Source organism: Oreochromis aureus, linkage group 12 (assembly GCF_013358895.1).
Source record: "Oreochromis aureus strain Israel breed Guangdong linkage group 12, ZZ_aureus, whole genome shotgun sequence".
Lineage (NCBI taxonomy): Eukaryota > Metazoa > Chordata > Actinopteri > Cichliformes > Cichlidae > Oreochromis > Oreochromis aureus.
Window position 1 is genome coordinate 12,822,188 of NC_052953.1, and position 17,097 is coordinate 12,839,284.

At 38.1% G+C, this 17,097-nt stretch overlaps 1 protein-coding gene and 1 non-coding gene across 12 annotated transcripts in view; one reads left to right on the forward strand and one right to left on the reverse strand.

Moving 5' to 3' along the window:
- The window catches only part of gpat2 (glycerol-3-phosphate acyltransferase 2, mitochondrial), a 184,864-nt gene that overhangs the window by 90,380 nt on the left and 77,387 nt on the right, over positions 1–17,097 (reverse strand). The window lies entirely within an intron of this gene.
- Positions 2,923–3,004, forward strand: trnas-uga. Its single transcript has one exon. It is a non-coding gene; the product is annotated as a tRNA-Ser (tRNA).

Consider the following 17,097-nt stretch of genomic DNA (forward strand, 5'->3'; position numbering starts at 1 on the left):
TGATGAAAGAGCCTAATTTAAACTAACAAATACTTTGTCTGCTAACCTTGGATTAACAGAGCGGGTGTGAGAGGAGCCACAGCCTGCATGGACAAACACAGCCCCCCCACCAAGTAACATCCTGCTAAGAGACGATGCCTTTCAAGCAGCAGCCTTACACGCTGCAGGAGACAGAACTCATGGGCTCAGCCTGAAAAATGGTTATCAATGTCAAGTGTATTAGTGTAGCTTTCATGAGCCACCTAAGTGTTAATGGAAAGTGATACTTGCTCTTGTTAACAGACACATCATCTTTTGTTTAGGCACATGGGGATGAGCACTTAATCCAACACCCCAGTGATAATCATAAAGCATTTTTCTTAACACTTCTGAGTTAGAAAGCTCTGAAACTCAGTCTAAAGACAAATTATTTCTTACCTCTACCATTATCTGCTTTATGACATACTCTAAAGTAGTCTCAAAAGTTTTTGACAAATGCTGTGCATTTTTTACATTCTTTGTGTATTTCTTAGTTTGTATGTTTGTTTTTATCAGGTTCATTTGCAATTAGGAGTTATGGTCTGTTATCCTACAGTTAGGGAAATATTTGATCCACTGCTAAATTTGTAAGTTTGCTCACAAAGAAATGGACAGTCTTTATGGTAATTTCATTTTAATGGAGAAAGACATAACATCATCCAAAAATCCAGGAAAAAAAGACATTACATAAAAGTTACAAAGTGATTTGCATGTCACTGAGAGAAATAAAGGGGACCTTTGGGCGGTGCAAGATTTCAATCCATTATGGCATGTGTTACCAATGGTGTTCTTGGTGACTGTGGTCCCAACTACCTTTGGATCATTAGCAAGTTCTTCCCATGTAGTTTTGGGCTGACCCACCACTTTTCCCCATGATCATCCGCACTCTATGAGGCAAAATCTTGGATGGAGCTCACAATTTAGGGTGACTGATGACCATTTTATATTTCTTCCATTTCCAAGTAATTTCACTACTTGTCACCTTCTCACCAAGCTTCTTACTGATGGTCTTGTAGCCCATTCAAGCCTTGTGCAAGTGTACAATGTTGTCTCTGAAGTGAGCTTTGACAGCTCTATGGTCTTGCCCATGGTGATGGAGAGGAATGGAAGAAATTGATTCTGTGGACGGAATCAATTTCTTCAGATACTCCTCAAATCACTGAGATCAGGAGTATCTGTAACTAACTGACTGACTGACTGAAATCTGCATGCCCATGTGGGAGACAGATTACAATCTGTGCTATGCACAATTCTGGCTAGCTTGTAGGGAATCAAATGATTATTTCAGTGACATACAAATCAATTTGTAACTTTTATGTAATCTGTTTTTTCAGGATTTTCTTTTTTTTTTTGATATTCTGTGTCTCTTGATTAAAATGAAAGTATCAGAAAATTAGAAACTGTTCATCCCTTTGTAAGAAAACAAACTTAAAATTCAGCAGAGGATCAAATAATTGTTTCTCCGCACCATATAAAAGTAATGTGAAAATCAGTTTTCACAATTACACTCTTACTACTTCCGGGAATTAAGAGGATAAATAACAGCCAGGTGCTGATATTAAAATGTGCTTGATTAACTGATCATCAACATGTTTGGCAAGTTACAAGTTACATCTGAATAGATCACAAGATTTGTGGAACAATGTCCTTTGGGCACACTGCACAAAATAGAAATGTCTGGCCATAATGCATAGTGATACATGACCCCATTCCTAATGTCAAGCACAGTGATAGAGGGGTAATGATTTGGGCTCGTTTTGTAGCCACAGGATCTGGGCATCTTGAAGTCATTGAGTAAACCATAAACTCCTCTGTACACTAAGGCTGGGCGATATATAAAAATTTTCGAGCCGACAAACGTCAGTCCAGTAAATGACAACAGGCGATATATTTGCACAGGTGACTTTTTGATCACGCACGGACTGACTGGCACATTGAGAATTTATATGGGTTTTTTTTGGGAGGAAATATTTTACTTTCTTTTCTTGTTTGTTTCAGTATCAATATAGCTACTTTTTGGATTACTCATTCATTTATTTATTTGAGATAAGCCAAATCGCACAAAAGACTTAACATTATGTCAGAGATTTTATTCTACGTTTGCTGGACTAGACATTTTGATTTTTAACTTACCTTTTGTTTAATTTTGTATTTGTTGTTTGGTCAAGTGTGTAAGACAAATAAACACTGGAACGGCCTGTAAACACGGTTATAGTGGCAAAGAGAAGCCAGTTTGTGTTTGTTTCCCTCCCCACCGTTGTGGGTTTTTTTAAAAATGTAAATAAGATGTTTTTGTTTTTTTCTGAACATAAAAGAAAGTAAGACAGTAGCCTATGAGTTTGAGTAAATGAATTGCTGCATTTGGGCGCACTCTGAGGAGGGTGCATTTGTTCGCAGCCGGAAGACGGTGCTGTTAAAACAGCGCCATTTTTTTTTCCGTTGACTGCTTCTCTTAGCTTCAACCAACATTATTAGCAAACTTACTCATGGGTAAACAAACAAACAAACAAACAAATAAATAAATACAACGCCCTTGTAAAAACGATCAGTGAAAGGCTCAGCCTATCGTCAATAGTCGATATATTCGTCCAATCACCCAACCTTACTGTACACCAACGTATTCTAGGGTTAAATTTAAGGTCATCTGTCTGAAAGCTAATATTTAGTACAACGGCAAATGGATATTCCTGTCTCCATCAAAGACTAACCTTTTAATGCATTTACCCCCCTCATATGTCAGCCAGTGGTGTCCTTCACACCCACTGGTATTCTCAGGAATTCACCAAAAGGTTATTTCATCTGTTGTTACTACAAGTCGCTAAATTTCATTTCATAGATTCCATCATATATTTTGATATTATTTGATTTCTAACTCTGCTTCAAGTAAGTTGAAATTTAGCGCCTGCTGCGATGGCCGAGAGGTTAAGGCGTTGGACTTGAAATCCAATGGGGTCTCCCCGCGCAGGTTCGAACCCTGCTCGCAGCGACTTTTACGACACTTAATTATGTGGATTGCACAACTCTGGACATTACATTTCTTTCATTACCATTTATTACTCGTACAGCTGCCCTTATTGTTCTATTTCTCTTCATATATTCTATATATTTTCTATATTGTGGATTTTGTGTATTGTGTATTTTGTTGTACAGTTATTTTATTTTTAACTTTAATTTTTATACTTTATTTTATTCTTTCCTAGTTAAATTTACCCTTCATTTTAATTTGTTGTTGTACAGTTATTTTATTTTTAACTTTAATTTTTATATTTTATTTTATTCTTTCCTAATTAAATTTACCCTTCATTTTAATTTTCATATTTATTTCCTATCCTATTCATAGTCTTTTATTTTAGGTCACGTGCAGTTGTCTAAGCATTTCACTGCATATCGTACTGTGTATGACTGTGTATGTGACAAATAAAATTTAAAATTTGAAATTTGTTAACCAGGAACCAGAACACAATGACTTATACTTCTGTTAAACTAGCAAGCTTTATCAGATTATAACCCAACTGCAGAAGGATTTCTGAATTTGTAAACTTGCCTGCTCAACAAGGAACAAGCACAACAGGAGAAAGGCACAGAAAGACTGACTGCAGCCTAGAGGGAGTAGGGAACAGGATATTTAGGTTGTGCCTGGACAGGGAGTGCACAAACTAAATGAAAATGACCTCATTATGATCATCCAACAATCACAGCAGATGAAAGTCACCTGAAGAGCTAGAACAGGAAGCAAATGAGAGCAAAGACCCCAAAGTAGTGGATGTCCAACAGTCTGGTTGTTATTAATATGGATGGTGATGATCCCACCAAGGCCAAGGATCAAATGGGAGCCTTTTAAGTTGAAAGACAAATTTTGTGACTAGAAAATATTATGCAAACCAAAACCCATCAGCGCTGCCAGAAAAAAGAAATCCCAAAACACTGTGAAGAGCTGTTAGGAACTGGAGCCAATCACAGAAACCAAGTAATATTTAAATAATATATCTTTTTCAATTTTTTAATACGTTTTGTGATATAAACAATATTTCAGCATATTTGCACTCAGATAACTGAATTTCTCAAGCACTGGCTCCAACTTTTCTCTCAGCTAAAATGCTTATAGGTTTAGCCTTGAAAGCTGAGCAAATGCTGTGTAAATTTTCTTGAAATTGTTCAATATGTTTACCCACACTTTACACGCTGTATGGTTCATGGTCAGAACATGCCTCTGCTCACTTGGAACATACCTAAGAACCAAGGGCTCATTGATTTTGCCAAGTCTCTACAGCTAGATTTACCTCCTTGTGGTTTAATGCCTTCAAGCACCTATCAAGCTGCATATCTCTCAAGATTCATGCGGAGTGAAGACTATGAAGGAATTTAGTAAAAAGGTATCCCAAGTATTTATACTGGCTGAAAAAGAGAGTAAGGACAAAGTTGCAGCTATGACTTCAGACTATGCTTAGGAGTAAAAAGGACATTGTTAAAAAGAAACTACAAGTTCTAAACATGATTAATGCACCCACAGCTTCAACCGAGGAGCACAGAGGACCTTTAAAATTACTTGTGTATCATTTGGCATTTGTGTAGAATTTTGTTTTATTGTCTGACTTTTTAAGGACACAACTCTCGTACTCTTCCTAATAATGTTTATTAAAGAAAGAGTGGTATTCAGAACTATGCACAGTAAAGTCAGGCAGCCAAAACCAAAGGTATCCATATTAATGCTGGGAATAAAAAAAAGGCTGGATTAGTGACGTGTTGGTCGAGAACAGCTTTAAACAGCTTAAATGTACTCTACAATTCTCTACTAGAATCTTCTTGATTCCTTGAATAAATGGTTAATCACAAGATAGTGATGATGACTCAAAACATATTAGTTAACCTTTTTCTAAGGGAAAAAATTGACCCAAATTTGCCAGAAAAATCCCTGGCACATTGTAACAGCGCTACTGGATCATTTCTGTACAACCAACTGATGACTGATGAAACTCATGGGTTTCAGGCAATTGATCAGAGTATGTATTAAATCCTTTTATGTGAAACTACCTGTATATGCGCTGAATAATTCATGAACCCATATCAAGACTGACGTTTTTTTTCCAAAAGATACAAATAATTCCGTATTTCTGGACAAATACGCAGTGTAGTTTTGTCTCAGTATTCCACCATGGAGGATTTAAAAATGAAACCATCGATATGTATTTGAAGAACAGACTATTGATTCTATATAGGTTATTTTTAATGAATAATCACACATGATATTTGGCCAGTTCTGAACACATTGCTAGCCAAATGTGTCACTCACACTGAATGCATACATGAAGACCAAGGCCCTCCAATTACCACTTTCAACAATAATAACCACCTCACAGTCATCAAATTGCAGTCTACATCCATATCTGTCGAAATCCTTACTTAGCTCAGACTCTGAAGGAAATGTAGTAAACTGTGTGTCGAAATGTTTAAAGGGGATCACTCAGAACAACTTTGTACTAGCTTGCATTGAAGGAGATCCAGTTAGAGAAAATGTCTTCAAACAAAGATCCAGAATATCACAAGGTTCCACATTTACTATAGTTCAACTAAAGTAGCCTAACAGTTGCATAGGTGTCTGTATATAGACCACAACTAGCTGTAAAGTAAAAGAAAAATTGTACAATTATATAGTACTTTAATGTTTATTATTTATTTTCACAATGACCTGGAGGGTACTCTAAAAGTAAAATGCTTTTCTCCTTTCAAGTAAAATAAGGTTTGCATTCTGAACTTTAAAAAAAGCTTTTGAAAAAGCTGACTTTAGAAAAAAAAAAGGTGACTGTAGCCAGTGGCACCCCTCGGCCTCCTAGTAGATTCACCTATGGTATAAATTTGAAAATCCTACGTCACCTTGTTCTCAAGTTATTCAATTCACAAGATTTTCTGAAAACTTGACCTCTGACCTTGAGGTCGCTTAGTTCTCGATTTATCCCATTCACAAACTTGGGTGTTCATGTTGCCTGCCCACCTGGCGGGTTGACGACAAAACCCCATTAGGCTTTTACGTGTGAGGGGTAAAAGGTTTAGTGTAAGTTTCCCTTTATCTTGTATTTCTCTAACCATCTAGGCATTAACCCCCCCTTTTTCCTCATAAAGTGAGGAAAGGGATGACTGGACAGATGACCTTACATTTAACCCTAGAGATGAGTTCTGCATCTCATCTCCTCGCAGAGTTTTTTGTTTTCATACGCGCTCTGAATAAATGATTTGATTTGCTGAGTAGCATCCCATCCCAGACAAAAGAAAACGCTATACAGATTAAAGCCCCTTTGTAAATTCAAGGAAGGTTAAAAAGGTCAGTCAAAGTCTAGTAATAGGTCTGGGTGAGTAAAAAACAGCATCTGGGTCTGGATCTGGACTGGGGTCTCCCTATTGCTGATCTCAGGAAAAAAGGTGCGCCAAACCATGCCCAAAACAAAACAGAACCATCAGATCCTCTCCATTAGTGGACAAACGTTCAGTAATTTCCTTCAATTTGTCACACATTTTTACATTCTTAGAGGTGCAGTGTGCAGAATTTATCCTCAATGTTTCTATGAGAAGCTGTATGTACAGGCATTTATCTGGACACCCCCAAGATTCATTAGGAAAAGCCTGGAAACCAAGAATTGTAAATGAGAATAAACAAAATAAAAAATGGTAGATAGAAAATGATGAAGGATGAAGACTGAAGTCCTGTTTGTGAGTTTCACCAGTAAGATCAAATAACTGTGCTAACAATACACACCCATTCGCTTGTTAAAATGTTTCACGACTACAGAACCTGCTCGACTCTGCAGATAATTGACTTATTTAGGTACCATTATGTGTTGAATATGCGTTTTATTTCCATACCAAAGATTTCTCTTCTTCACTGAGGTGAGAAGTACATGATTAGACTGAGATGGTGGGCTGCCTCTGCATCATCATCATCATCATACAGTAAATTGCTCTGAACCAATGCCATTTTGATGCAGTTTATATAAAAGCTAAAATGGTTACTACAATATTCTACCCAAGCATATAAAAAGAGCTCCGGCTTATTACCCGGTCCTAGTTATGAGTCACATTTCCCCTAAAGTACATATGCAATTCCAGCTCATTAGGGTAATGTTCAGACTCTAATGCTGCTAATTCTTCAGCACTTGCTTTCATCCACTGTTCAATATTCAGCCATGCTGACAAACTCACACAAACCTAACATCCAGCCCCACAGCTTTAGCACCTTTCTGACTCCTAATGCTCCTATAGATCCGATTACCAATGGAGTAGTTGGTAGTGTGTACCTCACATGTATTCAGTTCATTCTGTGCTCTAATAGAGATTGACCGGGCTCACAATTTATATAAAATGATGACATACACAGTTACCACAGGGAACCAAGTTAGTATGCCCCCCAAGCTATATTGACTCACTTTTTACAGATCATGTACAAGGTATTGGGTCTCACTCTTGCTCTCTTCTTCCTTCTTTCTTTCTTATATGCACACAAACCATCTATCTGTCTCACTCTCTCTCTCTTAGACTTCTCATACAGTGTGCTTTCGTTTGACAGCGGTGTTTCACTCCAGACATTCACCGGCTGGTGATGTCAGAGTTCCAGAAATTGTTTTAATTGTCATGCTGTGACATATTTGAGAATTATCAACTATTTAGATGCTCTTTTATAGGCATCTGCATAAGCAATCTGCTGCCTGAAGACAGCGGTAATGTCCTCTACCACGCATAAATTAAATTTATGGGAAGTGGTTGTTTACAAGGCAACATTAGATTTTGTTGCTTCTTGTTTGGCAGCAATGACGCTGGATACATGGCGACTCAAAAGTTCAGCACAATATATTATGCTCTACATTTGTCTATAGACAAATACAGTGGTTTAATTTATGAGTCACAGCTGCTATTAAAGGCATAGCACATTTGTAGGAATCCAGAAGCACGAATACAGAGATGAAAAGTGACACTGATATAAAACATTAAACACATCTAAGAGGCTCCAAATTTCCTTAATCTTAATTTAGCAAAAGTTATCTCTATGCAAGAGAAGCCCTGGCAATACATCCATATTACTTATACCCTGGTGTTGTCTTGCATGTGGTAAAAATTAATTGAAATTAATCTTAGTGAATTAGCCTCTTCAACAAAAATGAAAGCATATTTTACAAGATCAAATTAGATGTAGTCCTGTAAAATTAAGAACACCCCATGATTCAGTGGCTTGTCTATTCACCTTTAGTAACTATCAGGAATTTTGGCCCACTCTTTTTTACAATGTTGCTTCAGCTCACTGAAGTTTGCTGGCACTTCCTTTTTGTTTGCAGCTCAGTTTGGGATCACTGTCCTGTTGCATGACCCAGTTTGGGTCAAGCTTGACAAACTTGTGCTTGAAAGTTGGTATAAGGTGATTGTGGTATGTGGTTATGCTGTTTGGTTTTCACTAATGCTGTGCATTATGGCCAAACAACTCCACTTTAATTTCACCTCTCCAGAAAACCTTGTTCCGCAAGTCTTGTGGTTTATTCAGATGCAACTTTGCAAACCAAAACTGTGCTGCCATGTTATTTTTTAGAGGGAAGAGGCAACCCTTCCAACACTTAACATCCCAACTGAGGCCTGTAGAGTTTAAGATGTACCTCTTAGATTTTTTTTGCAGTTTCTCTGAGTATCTCTGCAGTATCTGACCTTGGGGTGAACTTGCTGGGATGTCTACTCTACTTTCTACTGCAGTGTGTTAACACATACCTGAATACTCCACATCAACAACTTCCCAAAACTCCAGCTTTTATAAAAAGGTGCTCACTGGTGACCAATTAATCAAGTGCCTTTGATTAGCAGCATCTGGCTACTAGGGCTGCAGCTATTGATAATTTTATTAATCTATCGATTGAACAATTAATTAATATTAATTAGGGCTGTTCGATATAACGATATATATCGGATGACGATATAAAAACCTATCGTTTCATTTTACGCTATCGTTTGTTTCGTGGTGTCGCGAAAAAAAAACTGTTTATGGCAATATTTTTTCATCGTTTTGATGGTCACTGTAGTGGCTATATAAATTTCCTAAAGTTCTCTCTTTCTCTTATATTTAATATAACCACACTACAGACGGACAAGCGCTTGTTTTTATGCGTTGTCGTTAGCAACAACGACGGTAAAACCATTGCGTGTCCGCTTGTTTATTTTCACATAAACCTTTCACAATAAAGCTCAAGATCCTGTTGAGACTTTTCAAAATAAACTGAATCACGTGAAAGAGTATGCAGAGTTTCTTTTTTATTATTATTAGTCCTTTATTTATCCGGGTAAAAAATCTCATTGAGATTAGAAATCTAATTTCCAAGAGAGACCTGGAGTGTTTATGGATGAGAAGCAAAAAAGAGCCGTCAGGTGCTAAAAAATAAACCTTAGACTCAAACGTTAGAACAGGCTTTTCCCCGCAGCACACTGTGTAATAAATACTCACAAAGAAAACGGCGGCCGTTACAACTTATGTCTAAAAATTTATCGTTTCATGCATCGGTTAAAACACGCAACTCCAGGTACACAACGCCCAGCTGGAAACACTTCACGCAAGTCGAGCTGCCCGAGATTCACAGAATTTACAGAAAATGTTACATTTTTGTGATTTATATCATTATCGGGACGATAGATATCTTATATCGGGATATGAGATTTTGGTCATATCGCACAGCCCTAATAATAATAATACTAATTCAGTGTCCAACCTAACCTCAGGCCAGGGCCTTACTGGCACATGTACATTTATATTGGCTTGTGAAAAAAGGTTTTATTAATAAATATTAATGCAATTTAGTTTATACAATATTTTATATTATTTCACTTTTAATCTGAAAAATGGTAGGAAAACCTTGAAATAAATATAGTCTATTACACCCAATGGCCCCCTTTAGACACACCGCTGTTTACTGCATGTATGTAAAATAGGACAGCTCTCATCAGCCTTCAGCAAGCTGCATGATTTAACCAGTCTGGTATCACACTAAGTTAACAGTTCATCTTCATCTTTTAATACAACTTCTGGAGGCTTACTGCAGATGTTTCTGTGTACAAAACAAACAGCAGTGGATGGAACAACTACAAAGTTTGCTTTTCTTCATGTTGGAGTTTGTTGAAAGACTCCCGCTATCTTTTTTCTATTAAAGGTTTTAATGGTGATTACAGGAACAGCGCTGCTGTTTTGAAAGCTAGAATTTTTTTCACTCTGAGCTTAGCCTCGCAGCTCTGCCTCTTTGCTCTTCACGGTGTGTAAAAAGACTCTGCCTCCACATTAAACTGTGCCAGCGTTATCATCACTGCTTCTGTTGTGTTATCAGTGTTTTTGTTTAAAACTAGCGGCAGCGCGAGCTTAATGTTGTCAGACTTTTTATTCACATGGTGCTCCTAAATACGTTTGTATCGCAGGTCTGTTTTTAGTTGGAAATGTGGGTTTTTTCACATGACTCTATAGTAATCTGAGCAACTATTTTTTTTAAAAACAAACAAACAAAAAAAACCTGACCACAAAAAACTAATTCACAATTATTATAATTACACGATTATTCACAATACAGATAACAAAAGATATACTCTAAAAAAGAAAACCAATAATACACTACTGCAGGAGACTAAATCTAGAGTTAAAAGGCAAATTAATTAAACGGATAACGATGGAAGCTAAATGGTTTGTAATCATGAATTTAAATTGACAGAGCAACCAAAGAATTTATTTTCTGGATGCATTGCAAAGAGTTCCAGGTGGTTGGAGCGAAGAAATTAGAAGCTGGACTTGCAGTGATAGCCAGGCAGGACTAGGGTTGATATGGACCAGAGCGCCATCCTAGCATAGAAGTGGTGGAAAATGGCAGCCTCCCAATTAGAGTCTTAGCGATAAACAGAGACATATGCCTATCATGTATTTTAGACAGAGAAGATCACCCAACTTGGTTTTCTATACATATCAGCAGTTAAAAGACAAGTTGAGTAGAGACCATTATCGTAAATTATTAACTTTTTATATACCTTAAAACCTTTCCCCACATAATTAAATATGATTCCATGATACACTGACATCAAAGGGTCATACATACATACAGTGTTGGGAAGGTCACTTTAAAAATGTACTCCACTACAGATTACAGAATACATGCCCCAAAATGTATTTTGTAACGTATTCCGTTACATTACTCAATGAGAGTAACGTATTCTGAATACTTTGGATTACTTAATATATTATCATGCTTTTTACAACTACATGAACGTACTATTGCTGTGTGGTTTATTACTATTACTGAAGACTACTCGCCATACCAATACCAACTAGATTTTTAAATGTTAATATAAAATGAGTAACAGTAGGGTGGACATTAAGCAAGCCTCCACTTTTAGCAGCGATCTTGTGTAGAAAACTATTCCTTGCGCATATAAAACAGGTCCGCGGCTCCGAATCGTAGTAAAGAGACCTCTGGCTAATACGTCGGGTTCCGTGTCGGGCTCGTAGCCGAAAACTAGCTTTACTTTGTTGTCTGGGTCAACTTTGCTAGTGAGAGACAGAGAGAGGCGTTGAAAGGCCGCTCCAACAGAACTTACTGTTTCGGAGGAAAACACGAACACAGTGTACAGTCGAGTCTTAATAGCTTACTTACAACTGGGCTCATCAGGCACTCTTTTTGGTTGCAGTGGTTATTATTATATTTACATGCTTCCATCGTTTCTGGTCAGTGACAACTCGTACTTTTCAACTCCATTTTTCTCCCTCCCTTGCGCTCAGAGACACATAACAGGTATATCTAATACACTGCCCACGAGGCTACATTCTTTAGGGGTATGCCTGTAACACTTTGCCTATTGCCTTCATATCAAATTATTGACATGGGCCACGAGATTGAGACCCAGGCATTAGAGCCTCTTGATGCATGTTTTGTTTGGGTTTCCACCGGCATGGAATTACCGTATTTTCTGCACTATAAGGCACCCTTAAAATCCTTTAATTTTCTCACAAATCGACAGTGCGCCATACAGTCCAGTGTGCCTTATGTATGAATTCTGGTTGTGCTTACTGACCTTGAACCAATTTTATGTGGTACACGGCGCTCAAAAACCTGTCAAAAAATGTTTTAGTATGACTTTGGTAAGCTACGAAGCCACACCGCTTGATGGATTGTCGGAGCATTATGGCTACCGTAGTCAGGAGCCTCGCGGAGTAATCTGTGTCCAAAACTCCGTCCCCTTAGGTCGCAAAGTCAAATGAACACTGCGACATTACTGAGAGTCAAAAACTGTTTTCATCTTTAATAAAATTATCAGCGTTGCTGTTTTACCAGGTGTAACAATTACGTTTAACATCCAGGCATCCATGAAAACAGAATTTATTAAATTTAACAGAGTTAGAAGTTAGCAGGAAGTTAGCTCGCTAGTTTCCACCTAAACATGATATAGCATATTCTGACTGAGAGATTTCTGAAAAAACGTACAGTTCTGCTATCACTTCCAATATAAATGTAGACAGGAAAGTAAACGGCAGTGACGTTTGTAGGGTTACTAAAGTTTGGCTAGCAGGTATATAATGATGTGCTACGTGATCGCTAGTGACACAGCTATGTTAGCATACTATAAAAACAGTGAAGCTGGAGGATGAACGCTAACTTTTTTCCACTCAATAAAAGTTAACGTGAGGGTTCCCGATGCTGTAAACAGACCAAACTTCAGTCAGGAGAACAACTGAGATAATCCATCCAGAATATGAGGTTAGTCATTAATAAACTGCAACAACACAGGAATGGAGCAGCTGCGGGAGGATTCAACATCAATGAATCTATGGTACGGAAGTGGAGGAAGCAAGAAGAATGAGTTGGGTAAAGTTTGATCTGATTTTGTTTCGCTTAATGCGCCTTATAATCTGCTGCGGCTTATGTATGAAAACAGACCCGTTCATCGACAGTGCGCCTTATAATCCGGTGCGCCTTATGGTCCGAAAAATATGGTACCAAAAATAGAGAGGGCATAGCCTAACATGTGAAACAGGAAAAGGCCGCCGTGTAATCCATTTATTTCAACAAAGTAACTGTATTCTGAATATCACCTTTTTCAACAGCAACTGTAACGGAATACAGCTACTCATATTTTGTATTTTAAATACGTAATGCCGGTACACTGTGTATCTATCCATCTATATATATTATATGTCACTGAACATTAATATTTAGTGGACAGCTCCTGGACAGAGGCTCTGTGACAGCACTACTCCACACTTCAGCATCTTGCTCTACAATGCCAAAGAGAATAGGAAGTGAAAGACAATACAATATAAATTCTGCACGAAACCCTAGTCATTCATACCTTACTCTGACTCAAAGGTCTGACACCAGGGTCAGTTTGAGATTGTTTTCCATGCTGACAACTTATAAAAAGTTATGTAAAGTCAACATAGATTCTGTTGCCAAGTACTTGGGAACTCTTCTGAACTCCTAAGAACACAACAAAATGTGCTGCCTTGAAAGCAATTAAAGGTGTTGTGTGGCTACAGAAAACGAGAAGAACATTTCCTTTGAGATATACAGAAACACAGACGTGCACACATGCACACACAGAGTCCTCTAACAACACATGCTGTGTGTAGCAGAATGGTGCAATTATGGTGCAACCATGAAATCGAGTCAAACAGAGCAGTCATCTTCCTCTATTTAAAGCCACATTTTAAAAAGAAAAATGCATAAATAAATAAACTCAGCTGGTTTACATGCTGTTAAAAAGCACGAATAAGCTTTTACTACACAGAAACATAAAAGAAACGGATGTGTCACTTCACAAGTATCACAGAACGCAGTACCATCAAATATAGCAGTAGTGTAGTCAACCACTCAGGAATGCTGATTTGTAAACCAGCTGCACTGTCCTGATTGGTGGATGCTGCATATTAATGCCCATTCTGGTTATCATTCTCCACTGTCTGGGAGCTGGCCGCTCTGGAAGACTTGGCTCCGACAAGATTTCGAGCACGGATGGACTATTTGCTGCAGCAAGAAGGCCCATGGGTTTTATCTGTAAGAAACACTCGCAGGGAATCAGTCCCTATAACCAACCTATTGAAACCTTTCACGCACAGCGACTTGCAAACTGATCCAGACACCAAAACAAACACTGAAAGACGTAACCGTGTAAAGCTGCCACCTTTCCTGATCCTCTTTTGAAAGCTGTGGCAAAGCCTGATATTTATTCATCTATTTAACCCTCAAGTGACCAAACTTCTTTAGAAACCTAGTGGCATAAGTTATGGCCCTATTTATACAGGAAAATGTTCCTTTTGACTTCTTTAACTACAACAACTCCTCTATTGTAATTAATTATGGTTTTCAGCCATTTTTAAGCAAAAAGAAGTCCTGGCATCACAGTTTCACCAGAGCTTTGCACTTGGCTTGTTTAAAGGAATGATTTCCCAGAAACTGCACCTGCCATTAAAAGCTATTAACTGTTCACCCACACAGAGATCAGTACCAGGATATAGTACTGGTAACCAGGCTACAACCACTGTTCAAATATCTGTGAAAGCATGCACTTCAGGATGTCTGAATCTTGTTCTAGGTCTGCTACACATATTTTACTGCAAAACATGGCACGCTGGAAGTGAAAAATTCTAATAAAATGAAAGCCTGTAACTTAAAAAAAAATTATTTCCAGGGCAAAGTCTGAAAAATCCGATCCGAAGCAGATTCATAGTGGGAAACATTTTTATGATTAGACACATCACAACAGCTTAAACATATATGCAGTTCTGTCACCTGAAGGTTAGAAAAACACAACAGGAAGCAGTCAACATCTGCAATATTACAGAAGCTATGCTTTATTATTGATCTGTCAAGCTGACTTCAACAAAGCTGCCTTTGACCTTGGCAACCCTGACATTGTCCAGCACATACAGTGTGACCACACGAGCCAGATAAGGTTATCAACACTTCTGGAGACCGTCTCCAGCCACATTAAATATGTTGTATTGTAATCTTTACACTTGTCAATCAGGCAGACTGATAAAGAGAAATGATTCCTTTTTATAACATTGCCGATAACAGCTATACAAGCATTTAAACAGCTAAGAATATTCATGAACTATATAAGTTACAAACACAGCACCCATATTATTCAGGTGAACTCATTTCTAAGTGGCCCTTTTTTACAGTTTTCAGTCAAAAGTAACGCCACAAATTTTTCTCACAATTTTTGATGGATAAAAGCCTTGTGTCTAATAGTGTGTAAGAGATTATCCTATATATTGTTGTGTTTTCAGTTTCACCCCAGTTCTTTTTATTCCTCAGGCCTCCAGAGACGACACAGGAACTCAGTAGTTATTTCACAAAACCTTTATTCATCTTCAGTAACTCATGCACCTTCTAGAAGGGGAGATATACAGGGCCCGGCAATTCATCTGCAGATCTCAACTTCTTTCTCTGTTACAACCAGTTTTATAGAAGCGACTCCCCATCGTAAAACCCACATGGTGTGTTATAAACCCAAAACACTGTGTCTGTGTATGTATGCGTGAGCACGTGAGTGCCTGCGTGTGCGCATACCTGTGAGTATGCGACGTAAGTGAGTGTGTGTGTGTCGTAACAGTTACAGCACTGGGTGTGTGTCTCTGTATATGTGACTTCCTGCCGGTCATAAAAGTCCATCTCCCCTCACCCAAGCTACACCAAACTCCTCTACAAAACATGGTTATCGGGTCACAAGCACTGAGACCCCCACTCAGGTATCCCTTGGGGAATGTTCACTAAGCTGTTGGCTTCTTGTTTGTCTTACTCTTACAGCTAAGCATGTGGAGGGTCTCCTGCAAACCTACTTCTAAGTTGTGACAGTTATGAGCCTTTATTCCATTCAGGGACAAGGGTAACAGACTTCTCCTCTCTTTCCTATCTGCTCCATACAGTCCTAGCATCCCCCAACTGTGGCTTCCTATTTCCTTTTATGACAGGCAGACCCCCAGTGTCAATAAATTCCTCGCTCTCTCTGCTCAATTACACACACACACTATAGCTAATCCTTTCCTATTCCTCTGATCTACAGCTGGACCCCATCATCCAAGCAAACTTAAGCACATTGTGTTCTAATCATTGTTTTCTTGTACTCACAATATCTATATCTATAGACACAGAGAGAGAAACAGAGAGAGAGGCAATTTTGTCCAAACTACAGTTCCCGTAATCCGGAGACGCATTTCATGTAATTTCAACATCCGCATTTCATTTCCAAGAAAACACATTTGCAGCTTTGTCACTTTCTCCTTTCTTCTAGGGCTGGGTGTTCCTTACCATCACCACTGAACTGATATACTTTAACTGTTCTGTTCTTATTTGTGTATTTCACAGAGTTTGTGTTTCACTGTTCATTACTATCTGGCAGGGCACAGCAGTGGCAAACCAAATGAGTTTAATTTCTGTCAAATGTGTAACATAAAATCCTTATTTCTACCATTTAATTTTCATTTGGAGCTAGAAAGATTAATTTCTAATTTAATAGGAGCTTCAGAGTCTGAAAATCTGATATTACAAACATCTGTGCTGTGGTCAATAGTAAGTCTGACAATCTGTGATTCTGGTCTTCCTTGATTTCAATGGTACCTGAGATGCTGAACACTGAGTTGTTCTTGCTTTGAATGGCTGATGTTGAGCCAGATTGAACTTTTCGGTCAGATGATCCCATGTTGTTTTCTTTGTGTTCTTCCTGTGCATCTTTTCTCACTTGCATGAACTCCATCAAATATGTTGGTAGATATTTCTCATTCATAAAATCACCATTTGGGATTGCACTGCATTGTTTCTTCCAGTCAAAAGGGAAATCACTGCTCATGCCGTGATTGTTGGGGATTCTTTTGAATATTGTACAGTCTTTACATCACAAAGTGCCTTGAGGTGACTATTGTTGTGAACTGGCACTATATAAATAAACCATGTTGAATTGAATTGTTTTGTTTTCACATATTGCTAATTCTGTTCACTCTAACATGGCAGACAAGGCTGTGTCTGTCATGTTAGACTTTCCTTTTTGCTTTTTTTCCCCCGTCGGCATAAGCTTGTCATATAATCTTGT